This window comes from Sarcophilus harrisii, chromosome 3 (assembly GCF_902635505.1).
Source record: "Sarcophilus harrisii chromosome 3, mSarHar1.11, whole genome shotgun sequence".
NCBI classification, from domain to species: Eukaryota; Metazoa; Chordata; class Mammalia; order Dasyuromorphia; family Dasyuridae; genus Sarcophilus; species Sarcophilus harrisii.
In genome coordinates, this window is record NC_045428.1 from 438,240,544 (window position 1) to 438,263,810 (window position 23,267).

Here is a 23,267-nt window from a genome sequence, read left to right on the forward strand (position 1 = left end):
CAGTGTAATCATATACCACAACTTGTTGAGATATTAGTCACTTGGTGAACAAACTCCTCTCCCCTAAATTCCCAATTTTTGTCATTACAAAAAGAATTGTATAAATATTTTTGTATGACTAGGTCCTTTCCCCTTTTCTTTACACTTTTTAGGACACAAATCTAGGAGCAGCATTGCTGGGTCAAAGGATATGCACAGTTTTGTAGAAAGGCTTTAAATGTTAAGCAAAGCTGTTTGTGTTTTATATTAGATGCAGTAGGGAGTCATTGTTCCTTTTTGATTAGGAAAGGACATGGTCACAATTTGATAGCCATTTAGGAAATGGGTTAGAGAGGGGAAATAAATGCAATAATTTTACAGTCTTTTTCAGAAAAAAAAAAAACCCTTAAATTCATACACAACTTATTAAATAATAATACTTTTTATATAGCATTCATATAATGCTTTAGGGTATGTACAATACTTTATAGACATTGTCTTATTTGGTTTTCACAAGCATTCTGTGAGGTAAGTACACTAAAGAGAGAATGCAATACTGGCAGGTTGTTTATTTAATCAAGGACTAAGTTATGTGGTATAAACAATAATTATTGTGGTAAAAACAAAAATGAATCTCTCCAGTGAAAGGAAAAATAGATATATTGTGAGAGAAGATTTTCATGGAATACATGGATATTGAACCAAGTCTTAAAGGACAAGTAAGATTATGCTAGGTGAAAAGAAGTTAGGAAATTGATTCTAAGATGAATAAATACCAAGAACAAAGACAAAGAGGTGGAAATGAAAACTATGAGAGTGAGGATTCCTTGTTTCTAAGGAAACAAGTTTGACTAGATCAGCATCTGGCTTACATCGAGGGAAGTGGTGTTTTAAAGAGCTTTCTTCATATGCCATTATTCAGAACATTGGTTAAAATGTTAATAAATTTCTATTTTGTTTAGTTATGTCCTTAATATTCTATTGTTAATAGAAGTCTGAGGCTGTGTATCACTACTTCTGCTTCTCCTGGCTATTCTTTCTTGATCATCCTCCTTTATCACTTTATGTGTGATCCTAATTACATCTCCAATGTTAAGCTTGCCCTCTTTCCCATCTGATCTCTCATTAACCTGCTTTCTCATCATATCTGCAGTTTATTCCTCTCTTATGACTTGTATTTGAAGTATACTTTCCCAATAATCCTTCTAAGAACACCTACTCAATAATTTATTTTTCTACTTTTCATACCTATTTTTTTTAACCTGCTGCCAATTGGATGTTAAAGTAATAGCCATGGCTTAAAGAACAGAAGGGATTGTTCATAGGGAAATCAGAACAAGCTTAAAAAATGGAGATTTGAATTGTGGTGCAGTCTTACTCAGAATTCTGTTTAATGATGCTCTTTAGTGCATCAATTTTTTTTCCTTTTCATTAACATTTGATAATTGTTACTTTCAGATAAATTGTATCTAAATTATCTCTGAAGTTCTATAATTCAGAGATTTTTTTTTTCTTTTTTTGGTGCTGCTGCCTAAACAATTTAAAAGAGTTTTTGTGAAAGTTCTGAGACACTTCCTTATAATTTAAGGGGAAAAAAAGTCTATTCATCATGTAATTTTACTTATCATGAAAATTAGATAGTCCAAGGCACATTTTGTCCTGTTGACTCACATCTGACCTCATTATGATAAAAAAGAATATGTATCATAATAAAAATGTAGTCATTTCTCAGTTTAAACCTCGTAAGACCTTGAACCAGTTGAATTGTGTGGTAATAAAACAATCAGATTATCCTTATTACTGAGCTGATTGCTCCAATGTGAACCTTAAATATAAAGTTATTGAAATGAAGACTTCAATCTTCTGAAATCCAAATAAAGCTAGTATAGACCAAGAAGCACAGTAGGAGCTCAATAAATAGCTTATGGGTTGGAATAATACAACTATTATTGATGATCTTCTCTTTATCCCTCTAGCTACTTTTAGACAAGAAAAGATAATTTCCTATTTGTATGTCAAGCCATTAGTCAAAATATAGGTTCATTCTAAATTATGCTTTAAAACTTTACCTATGAAATCAGTGTAACTTATATGTATTCTTTTGGTTAAAAAAAAGATCTGGTCTTTTTATTCTTTTAATATAACTCTGTAGATGAAAAAATGTCTCTGAACCATGTAGATTACAGATTAGATTATAGATTTTTACTGATACTGCAAATTAAATACTTGGAGTCATTTTTTTGTTCTCGGTGATTCACAATTTTCCATGACATAAATAAAAATATTTTTACAATCTAAAAGCCTTTTTCCAAGAGAGAATTTGGTAAACTTGCTGTCAGAGCTCAGAACTATGCCTCAGTGCAGAGAAGTCAAATAATTTTATTATTTTTAAAATTGAATTACAAATTTCACCACCAACAAACACTAATATCCCATGAACATAAATAATAAAAAGATAAAGAATGGTTTAATGGATTGAGTGATTAGCTGGTAATCATTAAAACCTGGCTTCAATTTCAGTCTCTGACACTTTCATACTCTTATGACATTAGGCAGATTTTCATATCTGGAAGTTCGTCATGATTTAATCACAGATCCTTCACATATTCAATCACTAAAGAACATAATTTTACATAAAACTTTTGGCTTTGAATAAAGTAAAGTGACTAAATTAATACCCACTAGGCCCAAGTACAATGCTTTTGTTTTATAGTACTAAGTCACTCAAATATTGTGACCTCTGTGATTTTATATCTATATCTCTATATGCTTTATGTACATTTACATATCTATATCTATATATATGCTTTAGGCAGCTCAGGGATTTATCTACTAATTTGTGATTTGTGATGATGAAGAAATATTCCACACCTGGTGTCCTCTATATTGATTATTTTATCCCAGATCCTTCACATATTCAAATTGAAGATTGAAGAACATAATTTTACATAAAATCCCTAAAATTGGGGGGAATAGAAGTTATTATGTTAAAAACACTCTCCTCCCAAAAGGTTTTGTTTTTTATTTCTTTCCAAGTGAGCTTGACATTTGGTTCCCTGTGACTTTGTTTATTCACATACATATGTAGGAACACATATATGCAGTACATATATTCACATGTGAACATGTACTGTAGGCATACATATATGTGAGTTGTACATATATGTGTGCATGTATGTGTAGTGTGTATATTTATGTATATACATATATGTGCATACATATAATCATATGGGATGAACTGGAACTAGCTTGAACCAGTTCGTGTCAGGCTTGATTGTTAAATTTTCAGTATGAAGATTTGCATCTTGAGTAATGGCAAACTCTAGAAATCAGAATCAATTTATTATTTTGTTTGTTGTCTGGATGTTAGAAAATGACGAAAAAATATTAATACCAATTAAATTATAAAATATGTCATGTCTGCATTTTCCCAAAATGTTTTGTTAAACATTTATTGGCGTACTTTATATACACTTATGTGTACATGTGTATTATATTTTTATTGTATGTATGTATACACATGTACGTGTGTATCCATGCATGTGTCTATGTATATGTGGCCATCCCTGTTTTCAAGACAATTCTCTAAAACTACAAGTTGCAGAGTAGTTACTGATTAGCCCTTTAAGATTTCTTCTTTGGGAGTTCCCTTTGTTAATGAAATCATAGGTCAAGTTCACAGATAGCTACATATGTCTTTACCTACCTACATATACTACTGCTACATAGACATAGAATACAGACTTGCCACTGGGCCATCTAAATGGTGATATAGACCCAAAAATCACTGAATTGTCCCCAAAATGGAAAATATGAAGATCCAAGTGACTAATTTGTAGTACAGATCATAACTCAATGATTTTAGAATGAATAACATCTCAGGAAATTTAGGAAACCTAAGGAAATGATAAATATGAAGAGCACAAGGGAATATAGAACCTTATGAAGTGATGCCAAACAAAATCAGCAGTAATGTATATTTGATTTCCATTATCCTTATTCTTATCCTTTTAGTTTTGCTGGTATTTTATTTTTGTTGTTAGGATGTATACAACTGTGGTTCTAATGACCTAGCTTGGCCTCATTTATCTGATAAGCATTTCTCCATATTTCTTTTCATTCTTCATATTTAACATTTCTTTAAAAAAATTTTTTTTTGGATATTAGTAATCCTGAAATTTCTCTGTTATGATTCATTTTTCAGGTCTGTCATTTTTCCAATTCTTTGGATGAGTCAAGGATTTTTTTGTTGTTTGTTTTGCCTCTCTCTTCTTGCACTGTACTCTGTACAATTCTTTTCTATACTTTAGTTGAAGAATGTGTGTATTCGCATAAACACATATCTATGTTTCTAATATGTATGCATATATACATGCATGTGTATATGTATATATGGACTGGATTTATCATTATTTACTCCTTTGGATTTTCTGAGTTTTTCTATTATCCTTTACAAAATGGTAGCTTTCATTATTTCCCTTCCAGGCCTTTTCATCATCTTTTAATTCTAGCTTCATTAGTTTTTTGTAATTTTTTTGGTTGATTTTTATTTTATTGTGTATATGGATGAGATTGGGGGGATGTAGGGAGAAAAGCCATTTTTCTTTAGTGCTTCTCTTTGCTGTTTTTAAGTGGTATATGGGGACTTTTAATGCTCCTTCACATCCTCTGATCTCTTGACTGGAAAGTCCTAAATTTAACAGTTTTTATCGCACTTGCTTTATATGGATGTTAAATAAATTATCCCCTTTAGGATTCAACTAAAATAGTTGCTATTAACAATCATCCCAGTTATAAATATTTGTACTTAGTTCCTTGTTTAGTCATTAGGGGCAACAAGCATATAATTAAGTCCTTACTGTGTGCAAGGTTACTTAAAGTGCTAGGAATACAAAGAAAGGTTAAAAACAAAAACAAATTAAAGAACTCACAGTCTAATCTGATATTGATATGACTGATATTCAGTCATTTCAGTTCTGTTTGACTCTTTGTGAACCCACTTGGGGTTTTCTTAGCAAAGAGTGATTTGCTGTTTCCTTCTGCAGTTCATTTTACAGATGAAGAACTAAAGTGCAGAGAAACTAGAAGCAGAGAGGCGGAATGGAATTCCAGTTTTGAGGGAATAGTCAGTAAAAATGTTGGGAGTCATGAGATAGGGTATGTAGTGGAAGAAACTGCAAGGATATCAGGGTTCCTGGATCATAGAACCCGTGGAAGGGAGTAAAGCATAAGAAGACTACAAAGGTAGAAGGGGGACAGGTTAGGAAGAACTTGTAATACTCATTAAGCTGACTTTGTTCATATTTATCTTTCCTTCTTTTTCTTCTTGTAAATCTTTAATTCATTAATTATAATCATCAGGTATTTAATGAGCACATACTGTGTCCAAGAAATTGTGTGAGAATATCAGATATGACCAGCTCCCAATCCACAATCAAACAGTGGAATGACCAAAGTGTAAGTGAGTTTACAAAGTAAATTAGAATAATTGATCTGTTTTTTTCAGGATAGAGGTTCTTACTCTGAAAACATTTCCCTTCTCATCATTTAGTTTTGCCTTGATGAAATATTCAATATAAAATATTTAATGGAAGTTTTCACTACTCCAGGATCATAAGAGGCAATTTAATTTAACTTTAATGCTTCAGCATTAAAAATCTTTTGGCAGAAGAAATAGAAGAAGGAAAAGAAATAGGAGAAGGGGGAGTGGGTGAGAGGAGAATGAGGAAGACAATTTTGCTTACTTGGTCTTGCCAAGTTCAGAGACACAGCATACACAGAAAGTGAATTTTCCCTTCTTTGAAACTGAGAATTACCTGAGTCCTTTTATTAATTCTCCTATAAATCCACAGTAACACTGGTTTTTTTTTTTTCCTTTCCTTTCTTTTTTTCTATAAATGTTTAATGACTGCTGAATTTGTGCAAGGCCTGTAGTAGATGCTGTAAAGTGATAAAAATTAATAAAACCCAGATCATGCCCTCTAGGAATTTATAATCTAGTAATGAACCAAAAAGATCTAGATACATTGGGGATTTACTGTTTGCAAGGTGGTAGAGATAACCTAGTACCACCCCACACTCAACCTCTCCAGTATTCTTATATCTTTTTCACTAATACATACTCTTAATCCAAGGATCCATCTCTTAACACCAGGCACTTTGGCCTGTAATTTTCTTCCTTCTCTGCTCTGATTAGTGACCTCTGTCTTTCTTTAAATCCTTTCTAAAATTTCACTTTCTACAGGAAGCCTTCCCTAATCCCTCTTAATTCTAATCCCTTCCCTCCTATTGATTCTGAACAAAGCCTGAATGTTGTCTCCTTCGTTAGACTGTAAATTCCTTGAGGGCAGGGACTGTCTTTGATTGTTTTTGTATTCCTGGCAGTTATCATAATGCCTGGCACATGGTGGGTGCTTGTTAAATACATATTGACTGATGAGTGATTTAAAACAAGTGATAAAAACAGATCTGAGATTGCACTGGTATAGGGAACTAACTCTAGATGAAGACTCCTCCTCCTACATAAACACAGAAAATAATGTTCTTCCATAGCACATGCTCTGCAATTTATTGGAGCACTGAAAAATTACTTTCTCTAGAGCACATTGTCAATATATGCTAGGATCAGAATTTGAAATCAAGTCTTCCTGACCCTAAGACAAACTACAAACTGGACCATACTGCCTTTCAAGTATTAGGAAATATAATGACAAAAAAGTAATATGCTTCTTACTATTAAAAAGCTTATGTTTTGTGAACATTTTGGAGAGCAATTTAGAATAATGTTCAAAGGGATATAAAACTTTGATTCAGCAATATCTCTCATTAAAAAATGGAAAAGGGTTTATTTATATTTATAGCAGCTCTCTTTGTGGTGGCAAAGAAATGGAAATCAAGGGGATGCCCATCAATTGGGGAGTGGCTGAACAAATCATAGTATATGAATATAATGGAATATTATTGTTCTATAAGCAATGGTGAGCAGGCAGATTTCTGATGCTGAATAAAGTAAGCAGAACCAGAAGAAGAGCATTATACACAGCAAAAGCAATATCGTGCTGAGAGTCAACTTGATAGACTTTGGTCTTCTTAGCAATACAATGATTTAAAACAGTTCTAAAAAACTCATGATGGAAAATGCTGTCCACATTCAGATAAATAACTATGGAATCTGAATGCATATTTAAGCATACTATTTACACTTTTTTTGTTTTTGTTCTTTCTTGTGGTTTTTTTCTCTTGTTCTGAATTCTTTCATAACTAATGAGGAAATGTGTGGTTTTTTTTTAAGAAAATAAAAAAAAAAGAGACCAACCCTCCTCCTCCCCGCCCCCAAAAAAACCCCTAAAAATAATAGATCCCAATTAGGACAAATAAGGAATCTCTTCTGAAGTTGATGCATGCATTTGATTTCACACTATTTGAAGTTATAATTATGTAAAATATTGGCCTTACTAGAAGGTTTGTTACTAGGCACTTCTGAATAAGAATTCAATTGTGGGACTTCTCAGCTTTTCTTGGGACTTTCCACACCTTTTATGATGATGCAAGCATGATCATGTGTTTTTTGTGTGTAACTTTAGTAAATTCCCGCCAAATTTCTAATGCAAAAGGAAGATTCTCTCATTGTTAGAATGTCATAAAAGATAATCATATGTATAATATTGAAATATAATATTATAATTATACTATTATTAGAGAAAACTTTAGAGTTTCCCAGGTATTTCACATACATCATGTCACATTTGATCCTTAAGATATTTCCTATGAAGTGAGTGCTAATATTATCACCACTTTATAGATGAGGACACTAAAGAGTCATCTGTATTGTGTAAGGAATCACAACTAATAATTCTCTAAGCTAAGATTTTTAACTCATTTTCTGAACTCCAAGTTCTATTTTTCATATTATCCTACCAACTTCCATCTGTTTCTCACCTTTTCCTTTCTCTTCACTCTTTTAATTACTCCCATATTTCAGACACCTATTCCCCTCAGTGTTCCCCGGAGAACTCAAGAATGATCCATCAAAACCAAATTATGACATTTATAGATAGGATGTCTGAGTCAAAGAATGAAACCAACAAAACTTTTTTGAAATTTGAAGACAAAATATTCAGAATTTTAAACACTAATCATCTTTTTTGAAAAACAACAGCAGCAGCAGCAACTCTTGAAGTATCAAAAGAATACTTTTTAAATGTGTGTATAAATTTTAAACATCACTTTTTTTAAGGAAAAAGGAAAACAAAAGCAGTGACTGAGAGATAACTGAGAAAAAGCATTTTCTTTGTTATTTGTTAAATTATTAGGTACTCTTATTAAATATAAGCTTTCATTTCTTTTGTGTGCTTATTTGACTTATTTTTGCTGAGCTATTACATTTATAATTTTAAAAACAAATTTAAATCACTTTTTAAGTTTCATATTTAATTACTTTTCAAATGGTTGTCAGGAAGGAACTATTTCAACAATATTACAATTTTTAATGTTTGATTCTGCCCTCTATATTTAATTCCAATGACTGAACAATTAGTGAGTGAGAAAGAATAATAACAATCCTATAGATACCTGAATTTCTCAATGTGTACTTTGTTTTTTTTTTTTTATAAAAGAAAATAGTAAAAACAATTTATATAAATAAGAACTGAAATTTCTGTTGGTTTTAAAAGGGGTTTTGTAGGAATTGTTTCATTTGATGCTCACAACAACCCCATTTTGCAAAGATGAGGAGATTGAGGTTGATAGTGGCCAAGTAATGGCCAAGAGTGTCACTCCTACTAAGAAGCTACAGTGGGATTTAAATACAGGTCTTTTTGGTCTCTAGATTGGTGCTTTATCATCTTTTTCATAAACAATGTCTTCGATTTTTTCAAAGGAAAAACCCTCCAATTATATATTTAGTATATAGACATAGTGTTTGAATGTATAAGTTTTTGTCAGTGTGTTGGAAGGGGAGGAGAAACTGGCAATTTTGGTTTTAACTAGAGTCTATGACAAAAGCAAGAATGTAGAACAAAGGAACTGGGACAGAGGTTTTCAGCTCCTCTGGCTTCTCCAAATCCTTTTCCCCAAGTTAAGGTGCATGTCAACTAGAACAGAAAATTGGGAAGATTGGGTAAGAATTATAAATGCAGTATGTAGAAGGACAATAGAGGAGGCAGTTAGAATTTGATTATTTTATAAGCTTTATGCTCCTTAGAGATACAGAGAGAATACAGAAGAAAATACAAAGGAAAAATATTGGTAGAGCCCATATATTAGAGAATAGAAATTTTTAAAACCTAGAGGGAAAAGAAATGAGAAACAAAGAACTTAGTTTACATTGGAAAGCACAAGTCCAGAGCCCAGCTTCTTACACTGTAGTTTGCAACCCTATGTGGGGTCTCATAAATGAACGTGGGAGTCACAAAATTATGATTTATTATAAGTAAATGTCTAATTTGCATACCTACTCTATATACCTACATACCTGAGGTTGTATAAAAATTTCTTGGGCAAAAAGGGGTAATGAGTGGAAAAAGTTTAAGAAGCCCAGGTTTTGGGTGCATATGGGAGATAAATATACATAGCCATCAAATGTAGCCTTATCACTTAGGGCTTTTGATGCCAATGTAAGGACTTTGGATTTTATCTTATCAACATAACTATTAATGCAGACACTATATAATTAATAATTAATTTCCTCTATAGACAAGAAAGATTTTTTAAAAACTAATTAGATGTTTGTGTGCAAGATGAAATGGATCAAGGTGAGACTAGAAGCCAGAAAACAGTTGCAGAAAATGGCAAAATTACAGACATGAGATAATAAAAGCTTGAATTGACACAGCTGCAGTAGGAATGGAAAGGGTGGTCTAAAAAGTGTTTACTTAAGAGATTTAAAAACTCTGTGGGGAAAAAAAATAAAAATAAAAACTCTGTGGGTTTAGGATCCATAATGATTTGTCTCTATTCAAGGCTTGAGTCCTATTATAAAAAATAGAATGGGCTTATTTGACCCAAGTAATAAAATGAGAAAGAACAAATGAAGTCAACATCCTCTGATATTGTTACAATTTCCTCTAATAAACTTCATTATCAACATCATTGGTTCTTTTTATTACATGTCCATTTGATATTTCCAGTCCATGAATGGACTGGCTTCCATGTTGGCTCTTAACAGAAAACGAAAGTAAAAGGAAATTTTCTGTGAAAAGCTTTTGTTTAATAAGTGATGGTAATGCTCAGACTACTTAATAGACTGGGACAAGAGATACTTAGGGCACTTAAAACATAACCATATTTTCAAGTGATGGGAATTATTCCTAAAGAAATTTGACATAGAAATTGGTATTCCTGTATTCTTTGTTTGGACTGGAATATGTCCCTTAAAAAGATTCCATAGGGGTCAAGCTTCTGCTTATAAAGATGAGATTTAATCTTGATAGGAAAGCTTCTTTCATTAGTATAATTTGTACTTCCTCATGCACTTCTGAAACTATGAAGTGAGACAATCAATATATATATTTGTTAAATGTTTTTAGGAACAGTTAGATGGCAGAATGGATAGAGAGCTGGACCTGGAATTAGGAAGACCTGAGTTCAAATCCCACTTTTTCCGGTAGCTCTGTGACTATGGGCAAGTCACAATCTCTGTCTGTCTCAATTTCCTCATATATAAAGGGGATAATGTTAGCACCTACTTCTCAATTTATTATAAGAATCAAATGTGAAAATATTTGTAAAGCACTTAGCACAATGCCTGGCACAAATGCCTGGTACTTAATAAATGTTAGTTTCTTTTGTTCCTTCCTGTCTCCTGAAACTAAAAAGTTCATATTGCTTTATTGGACATTGGGTGGACATTGGACAAAAGCTTACTGTATCCTTCCTCACCATTCTACTCCCTTGGAAAATTCAGTCTTTAGGAATTTTTTACTGTGGACAGTCCTCACAAAGAAACTTAGCAAATTCCAAAAGACCTCTGTCATGAACAGGGAGCAGTTCACAAACAGAACAATACCCTACAAGTCACTAGTTATTCCCTGAGGAGATGGTCTTGGTATAAACATCAAGTAGCCAAAACATTGGGAAAATGGGATTGCAAAGTTCAAGGCAGAAGTACCTTGGGTTTTTGGGCCAGGCAATAAGATAAATATTAGCTCTCCAGACTCCAAGGCAAGAATGAAATTATTTAATTGAAAAGGCTGAAAGGATGCTACCATATAAATAGTTTTATGTTCTGGATAAAGAAAATATTTCTATGAGGTTCTGTTCAGTTTGTCTGAGTCTCCATTTCTCTATTTGGATTTTTCTTGACAAAAACACAGAGTGGTTTGCCATTTCCTTCTCCAGCTCACTTTAGCGTTGAGGAACTGAGGCAAAGAGGGTTTAGTGACTTGCCCAGGTCACACAGCTAGACATAAACAATGTCTTTGATTTTTTGGAGGAAAAAACCCTCCAAATATATATTTAGTATATAGACATAGTGTTTGAATGTATAAGTATTTGTCAGTGTGTTGGAAGGGGAAGGGAAATTAGCAATTTGGATTTTAACTAGAGTTAAAACTTTTTTCTACTTAAAACTTTCTCTTTGAAGTGTCTGAGGCCAGTTAAACTCAGGAAGATGAGTCAGAAAGATTCCAGTCTATCCACTCTATCCACTGATCCACCTCACTGCCACTTTCTTTGAAGTAAAATTGTGAAATGTAAAGTTGAAATAAAAGTATGAATGATCCAATCAGTTGACAGGCTTTTATTAGGTGTTTATTCTGTGTCAAGGCTCCATGGTAGGCATTTGAAACACAAAGAGGCAAAAATAATCCCTGCCCTCAAGGATCTCACATTCTTATGGGAGAGACATGTAAAGAGCTAGACACATAAAACATTCATACAAAATAGATGGAAGGTAACCCGAGTGGAAAAGTATTAACAGGTGAAGGATGCAGGAAAGAGCTCTTGCTGAAAGAAAGAATTGAGTCAAATCTTGAAGGAATCTAGGGAAGCTAAACAGCAGGGGAAAAAGGAAGAAAAGCATTCCAAGAATGTGGGATATGTAGTGCAAAAACACAGAAAAAGGAGACAAAGTGATATGTGCAAACAATAACAAGCATGTCAGTTTTTCTTGATCACTGAATGCATGGAGATGGAAGGAATAATGTATAAGAATACTGGAATGGTAGAAAGGAGAAAGATCATGAAAAGCTTTAAAGTCCATACAGAGGAATTTGCATTTTGTCCTGGTGGTCTTAAGGAGTTATTGGATTTTATTGACTGAAGGTGGGTAATGGTGGAGTGAAATGGTTAAAACTATGCTTTAGGAAAATCTGTGGAAGCTTAGTGAAGAATGGAGAGAGAAAAAGGAGACCAATTAAAAGGCTACAATAATAGTCTAAGAGAGAGGTGATAGGGTTTGAAGTAAGGAGTGCAGAGAAAGGAACATATTGGAAAGATGTTATCAAGATAAATATGAAAAAACATAATCAACAAAAGATATTCTCAATTTAGTAATGATATATTTGAAGATATTTTAAATCATTTGAGCCAGTTACCCAGAAACAAAGTCAGATAAATATTGCTCAACGTCATTGAACTAATTTTACTGTTTCTTAGGATAAAAATAAATATAAGTTCTTTAAAATGTAAGTTTCTTAAGAACAGGAACTATTTTTTTCTCCTTTGTAACTTTAGTCATAGCGCAAACAGCCAGACAGAAGTATGTTTGCTAATGTTAACTGTCCCTTTCATTGACATGTTTTCTCAGTGATCTTCATTATAATAGATACATCTAAGCCCCCAAATAGTAATGATTGGTTTTGTCATTTGTGTTTTAATAAGCAACCAAAACAAAATTTCAAATGTCACTTGCTGGTCACTTTTGGAAGAGAGTAACTGGGTTTTTAAAGGTTATATAGAGATTTGATGCATTGTTGGTGGAGTTGTGAATGAATCCAACCATTCTGGAGAGCAATCTGGAATTATACCCAAAAAGTTATCAAACTGTGCATACCCTTTGACCCAGCAGTGCTACTACTGGGCTCATACCCCAAGGAGATACTAAAGAAGGGAAAGGGACCTGTATGGGCCAAAATGTTTGTGGCAGCCCTGTTTGTAGTGGCTAGAAACTGGAAAATGAATGGATACCCATCAATTGGAAAATGGTTGGGTAAATTGTGGTATATGAATTCTGTAAGAAATGACCAGCAAGATGAATACAGAGAGGCTTAGAGACTTACATGAACTGATGCTAAGTGAAATGAGCAGAACCCAGGAGATCATTATATACTTCAACAACGATACTGTATGAAGATGTATTCTGATGGAAGTGGATTTCTTTGACAAAGAGACCTAATTCAGTTTCAGTTGCTCAATGATGGACAGAAGCAGCTACATCCAAAGAAAGAACACTGGGAAATGAATGTAAACTGTTTTCATTTTTGTCTTTCTTCCCAGGTTATTTTTACCTTCCAAATCCAATTCTCCCTGTGCAACAAGAGAACTGTTTGGTTCTGCACACATATATTGTATCTAGGATATACTGCGACATATTCAACATATATAGGACTGCTTGCCATCTAGAGGAGGGGGTGGAGGGAGAGAGGGGAAAAATCAGAACAGAAGTGAGTGCAAGGGATAATGTTGTAAAAAAATTACCCTGGCATGGGTTCTGTCAATAAAAAGTTATTATAGTAAAAAAATAATAATAAAGTCAATGGACTTAAAAAAAAATCTCTGAACTCTTAAAAAAAAAAGGTTATATAGTGATTAAATGGTAGACAAAACTGAAATTCAAGCCTTAGACTTCAAGAAGGATACTCTACCTTAGAAGAACATATTGCTTCTTCTAAGAATAGCATTTATGTTATGGTGCCACTCTTGCAGGACTAGTTTTGTTACATCTGCGTCTCAGCATTGTAATATATCTTGAGAAATTTGTGGGTTTTTATCCACTATTATTATTGGTGCACCTATCATCTTGACATTCTTGCTATTAAAAAAGAAATTACAGGGGCAACTAACTAGGTGGCACAGTGGATAGAGTGCCAATTATCATCTTTGATTGAATTGCCTCCAGTTTAGGGGGCCAAAAGCTACCATCCCAGTTCTACCTGATTATTTAAACAAATCAGATTAATTTTACAAAGGGATATTTACTTTAAAGATATATATTATATATTATGTTAAAATGTATATTATATATCAAGAACAAACATAGAAATACATTTCCTCAACACATTTGAGACCTAATCTCCTTTCCATCATTTTGGTCCCTGAGGTAAAAGACTTGAAACTTAATCAGTTGCTATGTAATATTTATCCCATTAAGTTCATATCCAGATATGGCACTATTGCCAGATGAATCCTTCCGTTGGAGTAGAGTCTTGAAGTTTGTTACCAAAAGATCAGTTTTTGCTTCCTTTGGCATCAATGTTGCACTGGGTATAAAAAACTTGACCTGAATCTGAACTCATAGATTCCTGTAGTTCACTCTCCCAAGATGGAAAACATTACTCCCTTCACTCAATAACATGAGCTCCTTAGTCATTCAAGTGAAGGAGGTCAAGAGAACATCATCAAAGTTGATTAGACTTTTTGAATGCCTCCACAGCCAAATAGTCTTCCTTTCAACACAAGGTTAGTAGACCAGAACCAGTCTCAAACTGTCTAGGATTATTTCATAGTATGTCTCTCCACAGTATGTCTCTTCCCTTAGGATTTCTTATCAGGATTCTCCCTGAAACAGCACTTTAATATCTTCCATGTGAAGAGAGCATTTCCATGTAGCAGTAACCTCTCAGATAATCAGGACAGCACCAGATACCTTTATCAAATAAACAAAACTACTAATATTATTAACAATTTTCTAAGTTGCTAAAATCCCACTCTAATGTTTTATCATGGCATGGATCTGATTCATTCTCAAAACCTATGTCATCAAAGAGTAGACTTTGATAGATTCTCCTATGCTATAAAGACTGTGAGAATAATCTTTGTATAACATAAAATATAATTTCTGAGAACTACCTAGCTAAGTGTGGGAAGGTTCATCACTAGTAAGTCTACTACTGATGATGAATGCTTTAACCATAGTAACCCATGAAGTAAAGAAAAATACAAAATGGTCTTCAGTTCATGAGCAAGCCACCTCTTCTCTACAGTAATGATGACAGAGCACTGGAAATGGAGGTAAAGTTATTAAGAATGTCATCCTCCATATAATTTGTAAATAAAAAGCTATAATAATAATAAAAAAGAATGTCATCCTTTTTTGATTGCTTATAGACATTAATTGGTATTCCAAGTGTGAGATTCTTTCTTGATAACCAATAAGTGGACATGGTACTGGAGAATCAGAATCGTATCATCTTGACATTCTTGCTTTTAAAAAAAGAAATTGCAGGGGCAACTAAGGGCACAGTGGATAGAGAGGACTTCAAATCTGGCCTCAGACACAGAATACTTTCTAGCTGTGTGACCCTGGGCAAGTCATTTAATCCCAATTAACTCAGCATAACAACAACAAAACAAAAACAACCCCCCCTCCCCCCCAAAAAAGGAAGAAGAAATTGCAGCTAATTGGAAGAATGGCTCAGTTTCTCCCTGTAAAAGTAAATAAAGGAATTAGCAGAGCTAGTTTTCTCACTCACTCCAAAGAAACATCATTTCATGGAACATTTGATGATCTTGTATTGCAATGTTCATAAGTAATTTAGAAAAAGATCTTCATGAAAATAATTACAGTTTATGTTTCAGTGTCTGTTTCAAGACATGAAGAGGTAAAAGACCCTCCAAATTAAATACATATCTACCTTGATACTTCGAAGTAAGGATGGCAAGAAATATGCTGAAAATGTGAATCAGAAATAAGGAATAAAAGACACCAATGAATATAATGAAATACATTATCATGAGTCTTAAAGAAAAGATTCTGAGAGTTCTAAGCATAAAAACCACTACAGAACAACATCACAAAAAATGAAATTGTTTATACTTTAACAGGTAGGAAAAAGTTTATTATCAATGCAGGAATTATTCTTAAGTCATCTGTCTGTGTAGTCATTTGACCAATTTGTTATAGCAAAAGTCAAAACTTACTCAGACTCATAATGAGCAAAAGAAGTGATGTTCAATTGAAACAACTCCATATTACTCTATTTAAGCAAATCTTTGATTACAAAAATGGAACAAGAATGTAAGAAAAAACTTGTGGGAAAGGGAATAAGTATTTATTAAATGTTTTACTATATGCCAATTACTTTACAAATATTATCCCATTTGATCAAATAAAATAGTAATTGTAAAGTGCTTAGCACAATGCCTGGCACATAATAAGTGGCATATAAATGTTAGCTATCCTTGTTATAATTCTCATCTATTATTATCCTCAACCCTGTAAGATAGCTGCTATTTCCATAACTATCTTTACAGTTGAAGAAATTGAGGCAGAGGTTAAATGACTTGCCCAGGATCACATAGCTAGTTACTATCTGAGGCTGAATTTAAAAAAAACAAGTCTTCTGATTCCAGACTTAGCTCTCTATCTGCTGTGAAACTTAACTATCATAGACACTGACACTAGCCATAATGAGATTATATATATATATAGTGTGCTTTCTAGAGCTCCCAAATTGGGTTGTCAAAATATACTATGCTTTCTAGAGCCCCTATACTGGGGTGCCAAAATATAACATCTGAACTAGCTCTCTGGAGGATCTTGGGACAGGCCCAAGTCCTTGGTCTTAGTGGAGGAGTGAAGAAGGCAGGAGACTCACTAGGATGGTCAAAAGATGGAGTCCTTATTTCAAGTCCTCTCAGCCCTTAAATACCTTAGTATGATTACATCATTACAGCACACTAAGCATGTGCCAATCAGAGAACCATTATATCATTTCATCACACTGATGTAGTATCAGTATACTGATACTATAGTAGCATTACATCACCACATCACCCTGTGCAAGTACTAACTATAAGCATCCTACTACTGATATGTAAATGTCTTTCTTTACTGTAAGTATCCCTTGCTTTGGGTAGAACACAGATGGTCACGCCCTCCCTGACTTCTTAGGAAAGGTGAGAGCTTCAAAGGGTGATGGGGAGCCAAACCAAACATTGTCAACAGGTTCCCTCTGAGCTGAAAGGTCATACTTTACCCAGAGTTCCCCCACTATCTACAACCCTCTACATCATATATATAATAATACAAACCTTAAAATGCTACAAAATGTTAAGTATTATTATAATAAATTCATACAATTTAACTGAAAAAATCAACTGCCATAAGGAAGCGATCAAAAGCATTTAAAATGACTTTTTTTAAAAAAAAGAAAATAAACACTTGACTTACCTGGCAAGATATGACAGATAAGGATAACACTAGCTTATAACACAAACTTGTTTGTAAATTCTTATGGAGAATGATGGAAAATTATGAACAGTATTGTCTCATAAAACAGGCAAAAGTAGCTGAAGGTAAAAACCAGTTTAAAGAAAGCTTGATAAGAAATTTAACTAAGCACAGTCATCCCAAGATGGAATGGAAATTAGAAAACAGAAAAATAAAAAAAGATCTGCAAAAAATTTTTCAATAAACTGTTTGACAATCAAAAAAAAAATTATATACCCAGCTTGCTTGGACTCATCATCACAGCATTAACATCACAGACCTGGATGTTCTTTTAGGTTTTTTAGAAATACCACTAAATAACTTGTATCGGACTGCTTGCCATCTGAGAGCAAACATCTGAGAGAGCATTTTGCTACTAGATTAGTTCATGAATAAATAGAGTTTTGCTGCAAATAACACAATTGTTAGGATTTTGAGGGATCGAATCACAAGATAACCAAGGAAAGGAAGATAGCAAAGGTGTAGAAGTCCAGAATTAAATGAGGAGAGATTAGAATGAACTGCTTATGAGAAATTGCAGGCTCCTGCAAAAACCTCAAACTTCTCCCTGAAGTGAAGGCCCACTCTTTTAGTACTAATATTCTACCAGTGTCATTGTCAGACAATGATTCATAGAATACTATAGTCTCCAAAAAATTAAAAATGAGTATTGCCTAGCAGACAATAGAAAGGTTTATGGTGAGTTTTAGCAGGCAGCAACATATAATCGTTTAAAAAATTATAAAGAATCATAATAAAAAATATTATCAAAGAAATGCATGATTGAAAAAGATAGACTTGTCAGGTGTTCTAACTGGAAGGTAGCCATTGGATGACCTGTATGAATAGCAGATAATCTTCTGGTATTAAGAGAAAAAAAAAAAAAAAAACCAAAGAAAACTGCCAACATGTTGGATGGGGCCCTTTATTAAATTTTTTGAGAAGATGTCTAAATCTTACAGCCACAAAAGCCACACAAGTCTGATCATGTCACCTCTCTATTCAATAAATCCCAATGACTTCTTATTGCCTTGAGGAGCAAATACAAAATATTTTGTTTGACATTCAAAGCCCTCCATAACTTAGCATTTCCTATAACCTTTCCAGTTGTTGATCACCTAACTTCCAAACACATATTCTTTGATCCAGTGACTTTACCCTAAACTGTTCCACAAACTCTTGGTTTTAGGCATTTTCTCTGGCTATCTCCCATGCCTGGAAAACTCTCCATCCTCTGCTCTCACTGTTGACCTCACTGGTTTCCTTTTAATGTCTCAACAAAATTCTACCTTCTACAGAAAGCTTTCCCCAACACTTTTTAATTCTAGTATTTTCTTTCTTTTAATTTTTTCCTCTATCCTGCGGATAGCTTATTTTGCATATATTTATTTGTATATTTTCTCTTCCATTAGACTTTAAGCTCCTTGAGGGCAAGGTCTGTCTTTTATCTTTTATTTTGTAAATACAGGGCTTAGCACAGTGCCTGACACATAGTAGGTACCTAATAAATGTTTCTTGATTTATTGATTGAGATCTGAATAAATTTATAATCTTTATCATTGGAAAGAAATTCTGCATTGATCAGATTACATCCACTTGAGTATTTGAAGAATAAGATAAGTGTTGTAAAAATAACTTCAAGAGAGTTGACCCCTATCCATTCAAATTCTCTTTACAATCCAATTAGCTCTCATTTGTAGTTTAGTTCCACTTAAGAACCAGTGGATCCATAAATCAAGAGAAATAGCTCTGTGTATGTCTTTTTGTTTCAAGTGTGTCTCTTGTAAACAATGTTTATTGGATTTTGGTGTCTAATTCATTTTGCTATCTGCTTCTATTTTATGGATAAATTCATTCCATTCACATTCACCTTATGATTACTGTGTATTTTCTCTATCCTACATTTCTCCTGTTTATCCTTCTTTCTCTTTTTATCCTATCCCTCTTCAAAAGTATATTTTGCAGGACAGCTAGGTGGTGCGGTGGATAGAGCACCGGTTCTGAAGTCAGGACACTTGACACTTCCTAGCTATATGATTCTGGCAAGTCACTTAACCCCAAGTGCCTCAGCAAGAAAAAGAAAAAAAAAGTGCCTTTTGCTTCTGATCCCTGTCTCCCTTAATCTGTTCTCTAATAACTTCCCCCATATCTTTTAGCTTTCTTCCCCTTTTATTTCCCTGTTGGGTTAGACAGATTTCTATACCCAACTATGTATGCATATATATTCTTTCCACTTTGAACCAATTCCAATAAGAGTGAAGTTTAAACATTCCCTGCCACTTCTCCCCTTGTTTTATCTTCCACCAAAAAAAAAGTTTTTCCTTGTATGACTCTTTTATGTGAAAAAAAATTTCTCTATCCTATCCCTTTCCTCTTCTCCCAGCATATCCCTTTCTTATCCCTTCATTATTTTTTAGATCATCTCAACATAATCAACTCACATCTACACTATTTATGTAGATTCTTGCTAACTGCTTTAATTGGAGTTACATGTATCATCTGCCCACGTAGAAAAGTACACAGCTTAACCTTGAGTTCTTTATGATGTTATCTTTTTGTTTGTCAACTTTTTCTAGTCAGCTTTAGTCTTTTAATCAGGAATGTCTAAAAAGTCCTCTGTTCCATTAAATATTGGTTTTCCCCCTGAAGGATTATATATAATTTTGCTGGGTAGGTTATTCTTGGTTGTAATCCTAGCTCCTTTGCCTTCTGGAATATAATATTCCAAGCCCTCTTATCCTTTAATATAGAAGTTGCTAATTCCTGTGGCCCTTACAATGACCTCACAATATTTGAATAGTTTATTTCTAGATGCTTGTGATATTTTTTCCTTGACTTGAGAGCTCTGGAATTTGGTTATAATATTTCTGAGAGTTTTCATTTTGGGATCTCTTTCAGAACATGATTGATGGATTCTTTCAATTTCTATTTTACTCTCTAGATCTAAGACATTAAGGCAATTTTCCTTAATGATTTCTTGAAATATGATGTCTAGGCTCTTTTTTTGATCATAGCTTTCAGTTAGTCCAACAATTCTTAAGTTCTTTCTCCTCAATCTATTTTCCAGGTCACTTATTTTTCTGATGAGATGTTTCACATTTTTTCCCCTATATTTTCAATCTTTTGACTTTGTTTCATTATTTCTAGATGTCCCATGGAGTTACTAAATTCCACTTTTCATTTCTTTTCCCAATGTTTCCTCTACCATGCTTCCAGGAATTATTGTTGGGCCTGGGTCCAATTAGAACTTTTCTTTGTGGTTTTTCTTGTACAGAGTTTCACATTGCTTTCATTTTCTGCATTAAGTTTCGGTCTTCCCTGCCACCATAGTTATTTTTTATGGTCAAGTTCTTTTTGTTGTTGTTGTTTCTTTGCTTTTCCAGCCTATTACTTGACTTTAAATTTTACGTTTAAGTTGGGTTCTCCTCATCTTGGAATGGGGAGGCATTGTCCAAAGCTTTCGATTTTTTCATGCTACTGTTTTCAGCAGGATCCACAAGTTTTTGGTGTTTCCAAGGTATGGTTATTGAGGAAGAGATGTAGTCACTACTCTCACCTGTACTCTGGTCCTTAGCCAACCTTCTTCCTCTCCATTCACCAGTGCTGTATCTTGGAACTGTGATTAGGACTCCTGCTCCCTTATGACCAACCAAAAATGCTCTTCTCAATAAAGTTGCCAATTAGCAACAGCTGTACCCTGTGCCAGTAAAATGTTCCTTATGATCTCTTTCTGGTCCTAGTCTGATTCTCATACCCTCTCTGGGCTGAGAGCTCCTGAAGCTATTACTGTTATATTGTAGTTGCTTCCAAGGCCCACCACAGGTGGTGGTGCTGCTTTTGCCAGCTGTGGTGTGGCCCCAACTCTGGTGTCACACATATACCTCTCTTGCTGACCTCCTATGATAGCCTGGAAAAAAATGACTTTTTCTGATCTTTTGTTGGCCCTGCCATTCCAAAATTTGATTGAGGAATTATTTTAAAGTTGTTTGAAGGGGAATATTGGAAGAATTTAGCTGGATTGCTGTCTCTAATACACATCCTCAACCTCAATATGTACTTTTTGTCCTATTATTGAAAGATATTTCTAATTCTAATTTGAAAACATTTTTAAATGCATATATATTTGTTTAATCTTCATAATTAATATCATAAATAATCCGTATTTTCACATACATTTATATATTCTTTAGAATGTATATTATTCTTATCACTATGTTCTCATATATGTATATAATGATTTATAAATCATATACATATATTGTTACTAATATTACATATAATAAAAATATAAAGATGAAATAAACTATTTTTGTGATAACTCATTTTATTTTATTTATTAGTGGCATAAAAACCCTTTTTGCTTAGTTTCAAGGATTTATGAAGTATATCCAATTATATATCATAGTCTGAAATATTCTGGAATTTGATTATAAAACAATATCATGTGCCAACAGGAACATTTGAAAGACCTTCCAATCTATAGAAAATCCCCCTTTCACTGATTATCTTCTACAAGAATAGTAAACAGATTTGGCAAACATGTGTCTGGCTGTTTTATACTTCACTTGGTTTTGATAATCATAGAATTGTTGAACAAAGTTAAATCTGTTGCTACATTTACCAAGAAATTGTATTTTTCTCACACTCTTAGTGCCTAATATCTCTCACAGAGACATGTGGATACTTACTCTCTAGACATTAGAAGTTTTAGCTTTTTAGAGAAGGACCACCACTGCCAGATTCCATATAAATTATCTCCCCTACTGAGCACTTCAGTTCCTGAGCTCCCTCCAATCCTCTTCCTTTTATATAAATCCCATCAAGTAAATAACAAAACACATCTTAAACATAATCATTTTTCTTATCAATAAAGCAGAATAAATAATAATGATACAATACATATATCATAATCTGTACACCAACCTTGATCACACTTGTCCACTAATTCAGTCCATTGTGTGAGTGTACACACAATTACGTAATCCTGCCAAAGTAAAGAATAAATGAGTAAAGAAATGAGTAAATAAAGCCTAGGTATTCAGGGTAACAACTCTGGGACCATAAATTTCAGTGTCTTCTTTCTATTTCAGGAAATAACAATTCCTCGACAAAAGTAGCTTCTGTGTTGAAAAGTAGATATTTACTCATTTGTTCAACAATTCTATGATTATCAAAACCAATTCACTGAATGATTTCTCTGCTTTTCTGTTTTTATTCCGTTCCTTTTCGCAGATATTTACTCCTCAATAGCAATTTTAGACTCCCCCACTTCTAGTTTCATGTTTACTGATACAAGTCTGAAATCTGTACTTTTGCCTCTCTTTCTTATCTTTCTGGGTTCAACTTTTGATCTTTTTTTATCAATGACTTCACCTTAGTTTATGATTAATAATCAAATTCTCATTTTCTTTCCATAGACCAGTAAGTCACATTTGTCCTACAGAACAATTCTGAGATCAATATATCTTCAGTATACTATGTAGTATGCTATATTAAAAACTGAGCAACTGTATGTCTCTCAGATCTTTGAGATCAAACTCAACCTTCCGCAACTGTTTCTCAGAATAGTTGTTTCTCTTAGAACTCTGAAGAGATTTAATTCAGCAATAGCATTAAAGGAACAGGACATTATATCAACATGAATGAGAGAGTTTGTTGAGGAGACTTTACAATTGATTTTAATTCTATTAGCACTTGTTAAACATTTGTTATGATTATTATTCATAATAATATGGGGGATACAAAGATAAAAAGCAAAACATTCCCTGCTCATAAGGAACTTTCTCAGAAGATAAAATGCATACATAATTGTAAAATGAGCTTGTGATGTAGTAAGTGAAAGTGGATAATGAAGAAATTGCACAAAATAACTAGGAAAATTTAAGGCGGAGTGAGCACACAAACCAAGTGGGAGAATTGG

General features: G+C 33.4%; 1 long non-coding RNA gene across 1 annotated transcript in view; it reads right to left on the reverse strand.

Moving 5' to 3' along the window:
* LOC116422093 overlaps positions 1 to 22,890 on the reverse strand; it is a 33,193-nt gene extending 10,303 nt beyond the window's left edge. Inside the window, exons 1-2 of the long non-coding RNA XR_004232680.1 lie at positions 22,721 to 22,890; positions 22,271 to 22,331 (exon numbers count right to left, since the gene is read on the reverse strand). This is a non-coding gene — a long non-coding RNA (uncharacterized LOC116422093). The remainder of the gene's footprint in view (positions 1 to 22,270; positions 22,332 to 22,720) is intronic.
* Positions 22,891 to 23,267: the final 377 nt, after the last annotated feature.